The sequence below is a fragment of the Arctopsyche grandis genome, chromosome 12 (assembly GCF_051622035.1).
Source record: "Arctopsyche grandis isolate Sample6627 chromosome 12, ASM5162203v2, whole genome shotgun sequence".
In the NCBI taxonomy this organism is placed as follows: Eukaryota; Metazoa; Arthropoda; class Insecta; order Trichoptera; family Hydropsychidae; genus Arctopsyche; species Arctopsyche grandis.
This window is the reverse complement of record NC_135366.1, coordinates 27,072,976-27,085,647: the sequence shown is the minus strand read 5'-3', so window position 1 is coordinate 27,085,647 and position 12,672 is coordinate 27,072,976. Positions and strand designations below refer to the sequence as shown.

General features: G+C 30.2%; 1 long non-coding RNA gene across 1 annotated transcript; it reads right to left on the bottom strand.

Annotated features, from left to right (window-relative positions):
* Window positions 1-9,205: 9,205 nt before the first annotated feature.
* On the bottom strand, window positions 9,206-9,783 carry LOC143920541 (uncharacterized). The gene is made up of 3 exons (XR_013261357.1): window positions 9,651-9,783; window positions 9,392-9,567; window positions 9,206-9,323 (listed from the first exon to the last, which is right to left on the bottom strand). It is a non-coding gene; the product is annotated as an uncharacterized LOC143920541 (long non-coding RNA).
* Window positions 9,784-12,672: the final 2,889 nt, after the last annotated feature.

Here is a 12,672-nt window from a genome sequence, read left to right as displayed (position 1 = left end):
TTCTTTATAAAAATTTTAATTATTTAGTTGAAATTTCATTTCGCGCGTGAAAAACAAATTCATTTGTTATTGTTAGTGAATTTGAATTTTGAAAATAATTTACATATATATATTTATTTATGTAAATAATTTACAGTGTTTGTTTATTATGTGCAAAGTGAAGTGAATGTGAAATGTGAAGATGATCGGCAAAGGCTCTTAAGCTATTGCTATGGAGACTATGTACATCCAGCTGATGAGTATTAAACTTGTTTTATATTGCTGGGCAATTTAATTTAATGCTTTATTTATTTTTATATAATATTTAAATACAAACTTAAAATCTGTTGAAAATCATTGAAAAACTCAAAAAATGCATTTACTGGTGTCATGAAGGATTTGAAAATTGTTTATTTACGAGAAATATAAACTTATAATTCGCTGAAAAGAGCGTGAAAAATAATTCTACAAAAAGGTTTGAGAATAGCTTGAATTTAATAAGCGGACAGAAATCAATAAAATCATTTGTATTTACGAAGTTAAATTATTTGGAAACGAATTTTAGAGTAAAAGAATCATATTAATAAAATAAAAATTTCAGAGCCACTCAGAAAACAATACTAGAAAATTTAATGATCCAATAAAAAACCTTTAAAATCCATATAACAATAAAAATCTATAGATTATTTAATATCTAAATTTACGCTATTTCTTTGAAATAAAATTTCATCATTAAATAAAAATTATAACCATGAAAAGTTTGAGAGCCATTGGTTAAAATAATTCAGTAACTATCAGTTAGTGAATAATGGAAAATAACGGAAAAATTGAGAATTCGATGAAAAGTATTATTTAATCGACGAAACGTGTGAAAAATATTTAGGAGCCACTGGTTTGATTTTTATGTGCAATTTTAATGTGCTTAAATTTTAAAAATTGCACAATATTTGTTAACTTACAGATGAGTTTGTGTTTTTCTTTATTTTAAGTTATTGAAAAATATTGAAACGGTCAATTTTGAATTAATTTTAGGAATTTAAAATCGTATTATTTAACAAGAAAAAATTATAAGAAATGAAATATAAAAATTCCCGAATTGAATACATTTTTGTATAATTATAATTAAAATTTAAAGATATTAAATCATGTGGATAATATTATTTATTTATGTAAGAAATAGCTTAATAGCCAATTAATTGAAAAATAAACATTAAATAATCACAGAAAAATAAAATATATTTGGAGAAGTTGTTGCATATTATGTATTTATTCAAACATTTAGATACATTAAAAATTCAAATATTACAAAAAGTATACTTTAAATACATTTATTGATTATTTTATACTACATTTATTTTCAAATAATACAAAAAAAAACTTGATACCCGCCGATGATAACGATCCAATCTCCCACGAGGGCAGACGCAAAATAATATGTATTAAAACCTATGTCTCCGGATAGAGTCCACCTTTTCTTTGATCCATTTATCGACCAATGAGGTGGCACCCAAGGGTGCCGAATAAGTTAGGGCGCCAATCGATGCGCCAAAGGCGCTTTAAAATCTAAAAATAGAGCGCTAAACGACCTACAAAATTTATGATTAGATTGCCAAAGGCGCCTCTACTTTCTTAGCTCAAACATTTGTACTCAGCAAATTTTATTCATTGGGTGAAGGTGCATTTCCTTTTGTATTATAATTAACGTTTCCCTGTGGCAGCCACCATTTAAATATTGTGCCATACGACGCCGCTAATTCTTCTACTTCGCAAACTTTTTTCAATATTCTCTAAGGATTGTTTACACTATTTTCAGCTTCAATATATTGTTGGAAGATTTTAACTGATTACGTGCAATTATATTCCTAAAGAAATGATTTAATAATCCAACAGTTAAACGGATATTCAAAGACGTGGGGTATTTTGTATTTTGTAAACAATATACTGGAATGAAACTCACCGTGAATTCAAAATCTTGTATTTTTTTAGCAATGAAAGTATCAATTTAAAAGCCAATTAAATAGGATGTAATTTTTTTTAAACTTAAATAATTAAAAATTACCTCCTGTCTACAATGTCGCAAAATAGACTTTCAAGTTTTGGAACTTTATCTGTTGTAAAGTTATATCGATGAAAATCTTGATTTTTCAGCTTTAATTAAGGATTTTGCTGAAATATCATTTTATTTATTTATTTTTAACTCCACTTGCTGTTGAAAAAACTTTTTAACCACTTTGCTGTCGGTCCCAAGTTCAGAAAAAGGAGGATGGTAATCCATTTTTTATATTTTTACTTTATCTATGTACGTAGTAACAATAGATGAAGTTTTGTGATCATGCGAAAATTCGAACTCGAGATTTTGACTGATTCGAACTCAGAATCGATTACTGATCACGTTTTAATGATCTAGAAAAAATGTGTGTGTGTGTGTGTCTGTGTGTGTGTCTGTGTACTTTGGGGATTTTTTCAACACCGTTAGTCCTATCGAACCGAAACTTAGTATCGGTTAATGATATTTTTATAGACACTACGTAAATTTTTTTCAAATTTTTAAGTTGACCGGAAATGGTACCTCCCCTTATAGGTGTCCTCTTTTTTTTAAGTTTTTGAATTCGATTTTCTCCCAAACTACTAACTGAATCGGACTGATTTTTTTTTACATGTACTAGAAATAATAATTTTTATAATTTTATATTTTTTAAATATTTTTATCTGAACCGGAAGTAGTACTTTTACTCTAGAGAATCGAGGTTTTTTATGTTTTTCTCAAAAGCCTTTTGATTTATCGAACTGAAATTTCATATCGATCAGTTTAAGCTCAATACCAAGTTATTTATAAAATTTGGTAAGCGTCCGTCGACCGGAAGTGGCAGTTTACTCTTGTTCGATTTGTCTTCCACTATTTTTTTCGACCTCTTAAACATGTGTGGAAAAAATTTAAGTATAACTCTTGTATCAATGTGATTAAAATAAAAAAAAATCACTAAATTTAATAAACCGGAAGTGGGATTTTTTCCCTTCCGGAAGCATCCGGAAGGAAGGTCAAAAATTTTGTCGCCTGGATCCTGACCACACCCCTGAACGTATTAAGCTGAAAATTTATAATTATATTCTTTATGTATTAACTTAGATTTGGTAACGTTTTGGTCAGAATTCGTAAACCGGAAGTAGTATTTTTTTTAAAAACAATATTTCATTATTTTTTCATTACTTTATTTTGACCTTTTAAATTATTTTAAGCTTCTTGATATTTATTGTGTATAATAGAGATAGTGATTTTAAGTAAAAATAAAAAATAAAACCATCAAATTTAATGAACCGGAAGTGGGATTTTCTCCTATTAGAAAGGTCAAAAATGTTGTCGCCTGGATCCTGTCCACGCCCCTGAACGTATTAAGCTGAAAATTTATATTTGTGTTGTTTATGTACTAACTTAGATTTGGTAACGTTTTGGTCAGAATTCGTAAACCGGAAGTAGTTTTTTTTTTAAAAACAATATTTCATTATTTTTTCATTATTTTATTTTGACCTTTTAAATTATTTTAAGCGTCTTGATATTTATTGTGTACAATAGAGATAGTGATTTTAAGTAAAAATAAAAAATAAAATCAGCAAATTTAATGAACCGGAAGTGGGATTTTCTCCTATTAGAAAAGTCAAAAATGTTGTCGCCTGGATCCTGTCCACACCCCTAAACGTATTAAGCTGAAAATTTATATTTGTGTTGTTTATGTACTAACTTAGATTTGGTAACGTTTTGGTCAGAATTCGTAAACCGGAAGTAGTATTTTTTTTTAAAACAATATTTCATTATTTTTTCATTATTTTATTTTGACCTTTTAAATTATTTTAAGCGTCTTGATATATATTGTGTATAATAAAGATAGTGATTTTAAATAAAAATAAAAAATAAAATCACCAAATTTAATGAACCGGAAGTGGGATTTTCTCCTCTTAGAAAGGTCAAAAATGTTGTCGCCTGGATCCTGTCCACACCCCTAAACTTATTAAGCTGAAAATTCATATTTGTGTTGTTTATGTACTAACTTAGATTTGGTAGCGTTTTGGTCAGAATTCGTAAACCGGAAGTAGTATTTTTTTTTTAAACAATATTTCATTATTTTATTTTGACCTTTTAAATTATTTTTATCCTCTTGATATTAAATGTGTATAATAATTATACTGATTTTAAATAATTAAAAAAATTTGAACAAAATCCGCCAACCGGAAGTAGAAATTTTGTCTTGTGCAAGTATTTGCATATATTTGCGCTCAATTTGTATCGCTATCATAGTTATTAGTTCAATATCGAATTTTGTTTTGTAACCTTCTTATATTCCTCAAATACATAGATAAAGTCATGGGTTGGTCACACCCGAATTTTTTTTCTAAGGGCCGGGCCGCACCGTGCGACTTGCGAGTGACTTGGTTGAGGGCGACCAGACCAATGCATGCAGGTAGATGAGATATGCTACACCCGTCAACTTGTTTGTTGCACACATTTCCATACATTTTTTCGTGTCGCGCAACTAGTCAGCCGAAAAAATTTCACGGTTTTTTTTTTAAAGGAAATTTATTCATTTTAAACACACTATTACAAATATATAAATAAATCCGCCAAACTATAACAAATAGTTTGTTGGCGGAGAGAGCTCTCTTAAATATAAGTATTATATCTATGTACATACCAGTGGCGTGCGGTCCATGGATGCGGTGGATGCGGCGCATCCCCTATAACTTTAAAAAGCCAAGAGTATTTTTAATAAATATTTGAATTTCGCTTCGATGTATTCTTAGTGATGTACGTGATTATGATGTAGTATATGAGTATATATATATATATATATATATATATATATTTCACATATCACGTGTTTTTTGTTACATGATGCATTATATAGGATCTTTTGATAATTTTTATTAAGGATTCGCATAGGCGGCCGGCCGGCCGGCCACAGGCGAGTGACGGGTGTAGACGCTGACTGAAGTGCGCGCGCGTCATGGATTCGGAGTCGAGTCCGATCCCATTTGCGCATGCGCACTATGAGGCTGTCTTATTCGCGCGGACGCGTTGACACTTGTTTAACCTCTACGGTGGATTCGGTTTCTCTGTTTGCTTATCTATTGAGTTTCACTTGGAAGCCGCTGTTGATCGATATTTCCGCACGCTACGCCCCAAGTTATTTATCAAAAAGCTAGCCGATTCATTTCTTTAGACGAAGTTAATCATTTATACTGTAAGTTGGTTATTTTTTACTTTTGAATTAAGTTTTCATTTAAATTAGTTTCGTCTAACTTTATTTTTAGTTTACTGTTCCACTACTTACGAGTTTTCATTATTGCCTTTAATATGGATATCGAAAATAACAATGAGAGTGGACTTGTCGTCGAGATCAATAATAATTGCAATTGTTTAATTGAAAATGTGCTGAAAAGAAGATTTGCTTCTCTCCCATTTAATGAAAAGGAGATTATTGTTAAGAGCCCCAAACCCACACCAATATTAAATATTCAGTCTAAAACAAAAACATTTAAAAGGTATTTTAACACAGAAACATACGAAAAAATTTCATGGATTTGTGGATGTGCTCACTTAACGAAATTATTCTGTTGGCCATGTATTTTATTTTCTCAAGAAGTGAATGTCTGGAGTAAATCTGGATTTTCTGACCTAAACAATTTAAGTAAATCGCGCAAGAGACATGAATGTTCTCAAGCTCACATATGTTCTGCTGCTCAATTTAAAAAATTTGGAAAGGGACCTCGTATAGAAAATTTTTTAAGTGCTCAATTTAAAGCAAATATTGTAATGCACAACAAAGAAGTTACTGCAAATAGATACATTTTGTCGAAATTAATAAGCGCGATCTGTTTTTTAGCAAAACAAGAACAACCTTTACGAGGACATTTTGAACACCAGGAATCGGAAAATAGAGGGAATTATATTGAATTGCTGTATCTGTTGAGTGAATCAGACATAAAATTGAAAACTCATTTAGATAACTCTACGGTGTTTACTGGACTATCGAACCATATACAAAATGACTTGGTATCCGCAATATCAAAAGTCTTGCTAGATGAGATTAAAACTGAAATACGTGCATCAAAATTTGTTTCCATAATTGTGGACGAATCTACAGATATCAGTCGCAAAGCTCAGCTATCTACTATTTTTAGATATGTAGATGAAAACAATGAAATTCAGGAGAGATTTGTTGGATTTGTCGATGTTAGTCCCAATAGAACAGCTAATGCTCTTTTTCAGCACATACGTGAGACCTTGGAAGAATTTGGTTGTTTGGACAAATTAATTGCACAAACGTACGATGGAGCGGCTGTAATGTCCGGGGAGCATAATGGAGTGCAACGAAAAATTCGAGATATTTGTCCTAATTCTTTATTTGTCCATTGTTACGCTCACAGATTGAATTTAGTTTTGTCGCAATCTGTTAAACATATATCCGGATGCAAACGTTTTTTCAGCCGTATGTTGTCATTTTCAACTTTTTTTTGTAAGTCTTCAAGAAGAATTTCCCTTCTCGATTGTCAAATAAAAAAACGATTTCCCACTGCTGCCCCTACACGATGGAACTACAATAGCAAAATTTTAAATATGGTATTAGAATATCAAACAGAATTAATGGAAATATTTAATCAAATAATTAATGATGAAGACGAATGGGATACTGATGCTGTCATAAATGCTGAAGTCCTTCATCGTTATTTAAAAGAGTTTGAATTCAATTTCAATTTGCATTTATTTTCTGCAATATTTATTTCGGCAGATTTTTTATTTGAAATTTTACAAAAAAAAACCTTTGACATATCGTATTGCGTAAGTGAAATTAAAAAATTTGTAAAATATTTAGATAACAAAAAAGACGATTTTGATTCATTGTGGAACAAAGTAATAACTAAAAATTTTAATAGAAAAAGAAAATATGCTGAATGTGAAGAAGATGTGAAAACAACGTATAAACTTCACTATTCTGAAATTTTAGAAACTCTTTCAGTAAATACAACCAATCGATTTCGAGATATCGAAAATTTAAAATTTCTCGAATTTTTTAACGTCAAAAAATTTAAAGAATATGAAAATAATTTTCCAGATTTCCTATTTAAATCACTCCACCTAACTTATGGAAAATACTTTGATTTTATGAAATTAAAAAGCGAATTAATTTACATGTACTCAACGCAAGATTTTCATTTGAAATCTATAAATGACGTAAAGGAATTAATTGTGAAAGATGATCTAATAGACGTTTTGGAACAAGTATTTAGTTTAATACAATTAATTTGTACGATACCTTCCACGAGCGCATCGGCTGAACGATCATTTTCGACTATGAAAAGAATTAAAACGTTCACCAGAAGTAGTCAAAGTGAAGAAAGACTCTCTGGTCTTGCTTTAATTGCAATCGAAAAGAAAATAATGTCAAATTTAAAAAACAATAAAAAATTCTATGATGCGGTTATCGATGAATTTTGTAAAAAGGAACGAAGAATAAAATTAAATTTTAAAAAATAAATTGGTCGGTTTTTTTTTTCAAACAAGGGACAGCATCCCTTGTTTGAAAAGTCACCGCCCGCCACTGGTACATACCTGCTATGTCTACCTAAATTAGTGATTCGGCTTTATCCCCACCATTGTGGTGACAAATCCGCGACACCACAAACAGTTTGCTTTCTTATATACATATACAAATACACCTATAAATACATATAAATACACACACATACATACATACATACATACACACACATACATACATACATACACACATACATACATATATGTTATTATTATTATAATAATTGTATAATTTATTTAAACTTTGCAACACATTAATGTATTTACAATAAACCTAAACAATTCAGCTCCTTCTTATATAAATCTAACATAATATTTTTTCATTTTTGTTTAATGGCTAATTTACTTAATTTTTTGATTTCTTTTAACAATGGTATCCTGTTAAATATTTTAGGCACTACATATTTTCGTATTCTTTGTCCATAATAATTATTATGTTTTGGCTGATAAAGTTTACCTTCCTGTCGAGTAAAATAATTTTGCACAACCAGTGTTTTGTGGTCATTACTAGAGGTAGGATAGTCACAGTGCTATCCATTGTTCGGCAAACCTTTAACAATGCATTTACAACCTTTGAACAATACACGGCCCCCTCAGGCTCCGGTGACTAGTCATTACCATAATATTGTTCAATAGCTATAGAGTAATTTACTTTGCTATGTACCGGTAATATTTTACAAAGAAGAAAGAGTTTTTCATATTCCTTCTTACAATTATTTTTAGATTTTTTGTCTACTAAATATTTCAGCAGTCTAATTTGTAGTTCCTTAATTTGATCGAGATAAGTTTTAAACGTTCGGCCGTAAGTACTTAAGCCATAATTCATCAACGAGTCAGCAAGAGCGTAATACACACTATATAAGGTGCTTTTATTTAGTATTTTACTTAAATGATAAAATTTACCTAATATTGTTCGGAGCCTGTTACAAACATAGTTAACCTGCGATTTCCCGTTCATGTTGCTATCGATATAAACACCTAAGTACTTATACTTGTCTACAAAATCAATTTTATTGCATTTACACGTGAATTTACCGCTATGTAAGCATTCATAAGTGTGACCTATTATGTTTATATCAGATTTATCAATGTTTCTAGCTATTTTGTTATATGCAGAATATATATGTACACATTTGGTCTTTCTCTGGTTTATTATTAATCCATTGCCATGGGCCCATCTTGCGGCCCGGCCCTAAGGGCGTTTAGAATAAATTGCCCAAGGGCTCCATTTGATGTAAGGCTGAAAACATGTAATGCAATAAAGTAATTGATTTAAAATCCAATCAAAATATTCTACTTGTGATATAAAACTCACATCGAAATCAATCTTCTCAACCGGTGCTATTTTTTTTTCTATCTTTCTACGAGGGGTGTCTCTTTGGACGGAAGATTTATTATTGTTGTCAATGATTACTTGTCTAACAGGGATCATACACTCTTCACACGAAACACAGAACTTCATTACTTCGTTGACGAGAAACTGAAAATACAACACACTATTCGAATGCATTTTTTGAATAAACTATCCCATTCACAACCAATCTCAAATATATACCTCCGTCGAAAGCAAGGATAACCTCACGGAACTCATCAGCTGTGACAATTCATTTTTACGGTTTTTCAACTCATGATTTACCCATAATTTCACAGAATTGAATACGTCTTCTTCGGAAGGCACGTTTAAATCGTCCGATTTCAAGATTTCGATCACGTTGGAGGCTGTCAGTTTGAGAAAATCTTGAGTTTTGTGCAACTAAAACATAATTGAAATTGAAAATAACAAAGTGACTATGCTTTTTCATATGTCCATATATCACTCACCGTCTTGAAATTTTTCAGAATCAAATCCATTGCCCTCGTCTTCAATTCGGAATCAACCGCATGTTTCAAAACTTTCAGACAATTAGAATTATTGACTGTTTTAAATTGTGGTGGAATTTTCACTTCGAGTAGATTGGCTAGCTCCAGTAATTTCTTGCGGTGTTTTTCTCCTATGTCTAAAATTATATTGAAATGATTGCATTTAATGACGAAATCTCGTATCTTAAATTGATCATTTTAGATATTCATGAACTCGTACTTATTTCTCCAGTTTAACAATACTTCAGGATTGCTTCGATAACTTCAAAGTCAAATTGTGACATAATCCCCTCCACTAGACCTTCGTTTGTCCCAAAGAATTCGCCACACGCCATTAGAACGATCAAGTGCGCGTGGAAGCTGCAATTATGTAAAAGGATAATTAAGCTGACAGAACAATTTGGATTTTAAACATTTTTGGATTCGAATTACGATACATTCGGCCTCGAACAATAAAACCGGTGTCGCATTTCTTATCTTGTTTCATGCCATCATACAAATATGCCACCAGTTTTGCAGCAAAATCGGACTTCGCCTTCACTAGGAACATCTTGTTTCTGATTTTCTCTTAGATTTCTCCTGAAAAATAAATTGAAAATTAGGTATTATAAATACGGTAGAAGTACAAGCATAATAAAGTTAGACTGGCCAATTAGACGGAACAACTGCGAATGATTTGAAGCACTCTCATTCTCAGATTTTATCACGATAGATAAGGATATCTCAAACCTGCTGTTGCTTTGAAACTTAAATTGATTAAGGACTATCGCTATATTATTTACACGGATGTGATATTATACCACAGAAAAACATGTTTTTACAATATTTTGTTTACAATACTAATGAAAAACCGCATGAAAATAAACACTCATCTAATATTAAAACCATCGTCTTTTCACAGATTACAGACATTTCGGAATTAACAATAAGATCATCGATAATGAAATTCGACAAACTACTCAAATCCGCCAAGCATCTTTTGCATAATGTGTTTTCGCAAAAATGTGTTTTCTTCAAGACAATTTCAATGACATTGAAAAACAACCGACAATTGTTGGTACTGATTTCAATTCAAGTACCTATGTATAATATTATACTAAATTCAATGTTCATTAATTTTATTTTTGTTTATTTAACACGTGTAAAATGCAACGTGAAAATTCTTGAAATGATTTTTTATAAACTGAGAAAACAGATTTCATGACAAAACAAATCGAGACATCTTGCAAGGTTTAAGGTAATTAAACCACTAAACTTCACTTTAATGGTTTGAACCTTGACTTTGATTTCAATAACGTGTTCAAAATCAGTTTCAGTTTCAGTTTCATATATGTACATACCTATGTATGTATAACAATTTACATATTTACAATTATACATACTATTTTTATATTGTTATCTCTACCGGAAGAAGTTATATTTGAAAGTGGCGGAAGTCCAATTTTCAATTCCAAAAATACTATTCCTGTTTGACCTAATTCAAAAAAAGTAATCAATTCTTTTGATGCAGTATTTTTCAATATTGTAAAACGCAAAATCTTATATCTAATGTGTTACGAGATATTTCTCGAAGTGAAGAAAAGTGGACTATGTTATATAGGCAGCTAAATGGAAGTATGTTATATCTCCATATCGTAATTGCAAACATTTTCGTTAATATTCATACATATGTAAAGCAAATGTAGTATTCGTTTTTAACAGAATTCTTTTACGGTCATATATTTTGTGAATTGAGAACGATTTTCATTATGCGAGAAAAATAATAAAACTGAAAATATCAGAGTTGAAGAGTGACGCAGTTAGATATCATTAGTGGTCCAACAGCTAAGCTGCGACAACAACTATAACAAACTGCTTACCAAACCGACAGAAACTAATCTCGGAATATTGCAAAATTCAAGCGTACAGTAGGTTCAAACGAATGCTACATATGTATATACATTTTCGTCTAAATATTATATAATAATTATTTTTACAGATTTATTTCAGTTGTTATTATTTGGATATATGTAAATTATGAGCATTGAGATAAACTAGAGATAAAATTTTTAAGCATTGAGCTACAAGTAGAAATAAATTAACCCAATTTAATGTAGTTTTAAAATTAGTAAAAAAAATGATTATAAGATGTTGTAATAGTAGCTTACAACAACATACTGTTTTCTACTTACAAAAAGTAGATTGTATTTTTTTTTTTGGTTGAACTACATCTAACTGTATTGAAGAAAATCTTTATTTATTTAAAATATTAGACAGTGAATCACTAACTTTCTTTACAGAAAACCTATGAATTGAGTAAAGGGGAAATTTCCCGGTTGGTAATTAATGAAAAATCCTAAATTTTGATTAATTTAATAAATAATATTACTATTAAATGTATGTTTATTGTTGAAAAATGAGGATATTTTAGTCGTAAAAATCAACCGACTCCGACTCCTTTTTTATTTTCTTTAATTATAGTACATATTACGGTATGTGTCTCCAATTTTACTGAAGTAAATTCACTAACTAATTTAAATTTAATACTATCATTATAAAAATCATGATTTTAAATTACATTATACATAAAATCATTGAATTGCAGGTATTTAAATGTTTTGTGGCCAAAACCGATTGTTTCTTCCCACTTATAAGGTAGTTACTTTTTTATTCTCATTTTTCACATTGATTTATTTGTATATGAAATTCATATACACACATTATGAATGCACTTAATTTTTTATTTATACCTATTTCATTACCAATAATTCAATAAATTGGGTGACATGTCAATTTTTGATTCATTTAATTTTTTATATTTTGAAAACCGCTATTATTTTTATACGTTGGCAAGAAAAGTCGATCTCACTAAAATGGTTAAGTTGGAGTCGGTGTCGGAGTCGAAGTCGAATCATAAAATAAAGTTTTCAGCCCTGGTTTTAAAGGTTGCTTTTCTTTATTATTGTATGTATGTATGTAATTAGATTTACAGAAAAACCCTATCAAATAATATAAATCAAATAGATATGCCATAAGATATAAATCTAAATTCACCCGAACAAAGCCCAGTATTGAAATCTAATATAAATATTTAATTGGCTTCCGTTTGCTCTACGTTAGGAAAAGTCGGCCTCTCATCCATAGTTGATAAGAAGCCACCATGCAGCGTCACTTAAATGGATGCTTTTAGCTTGATGAGTTCTCCGGGAGTTCCATCCCCATTCTTCACTTTCCTCCCTGTCGTTTTCTTGCAGTAATCTCAT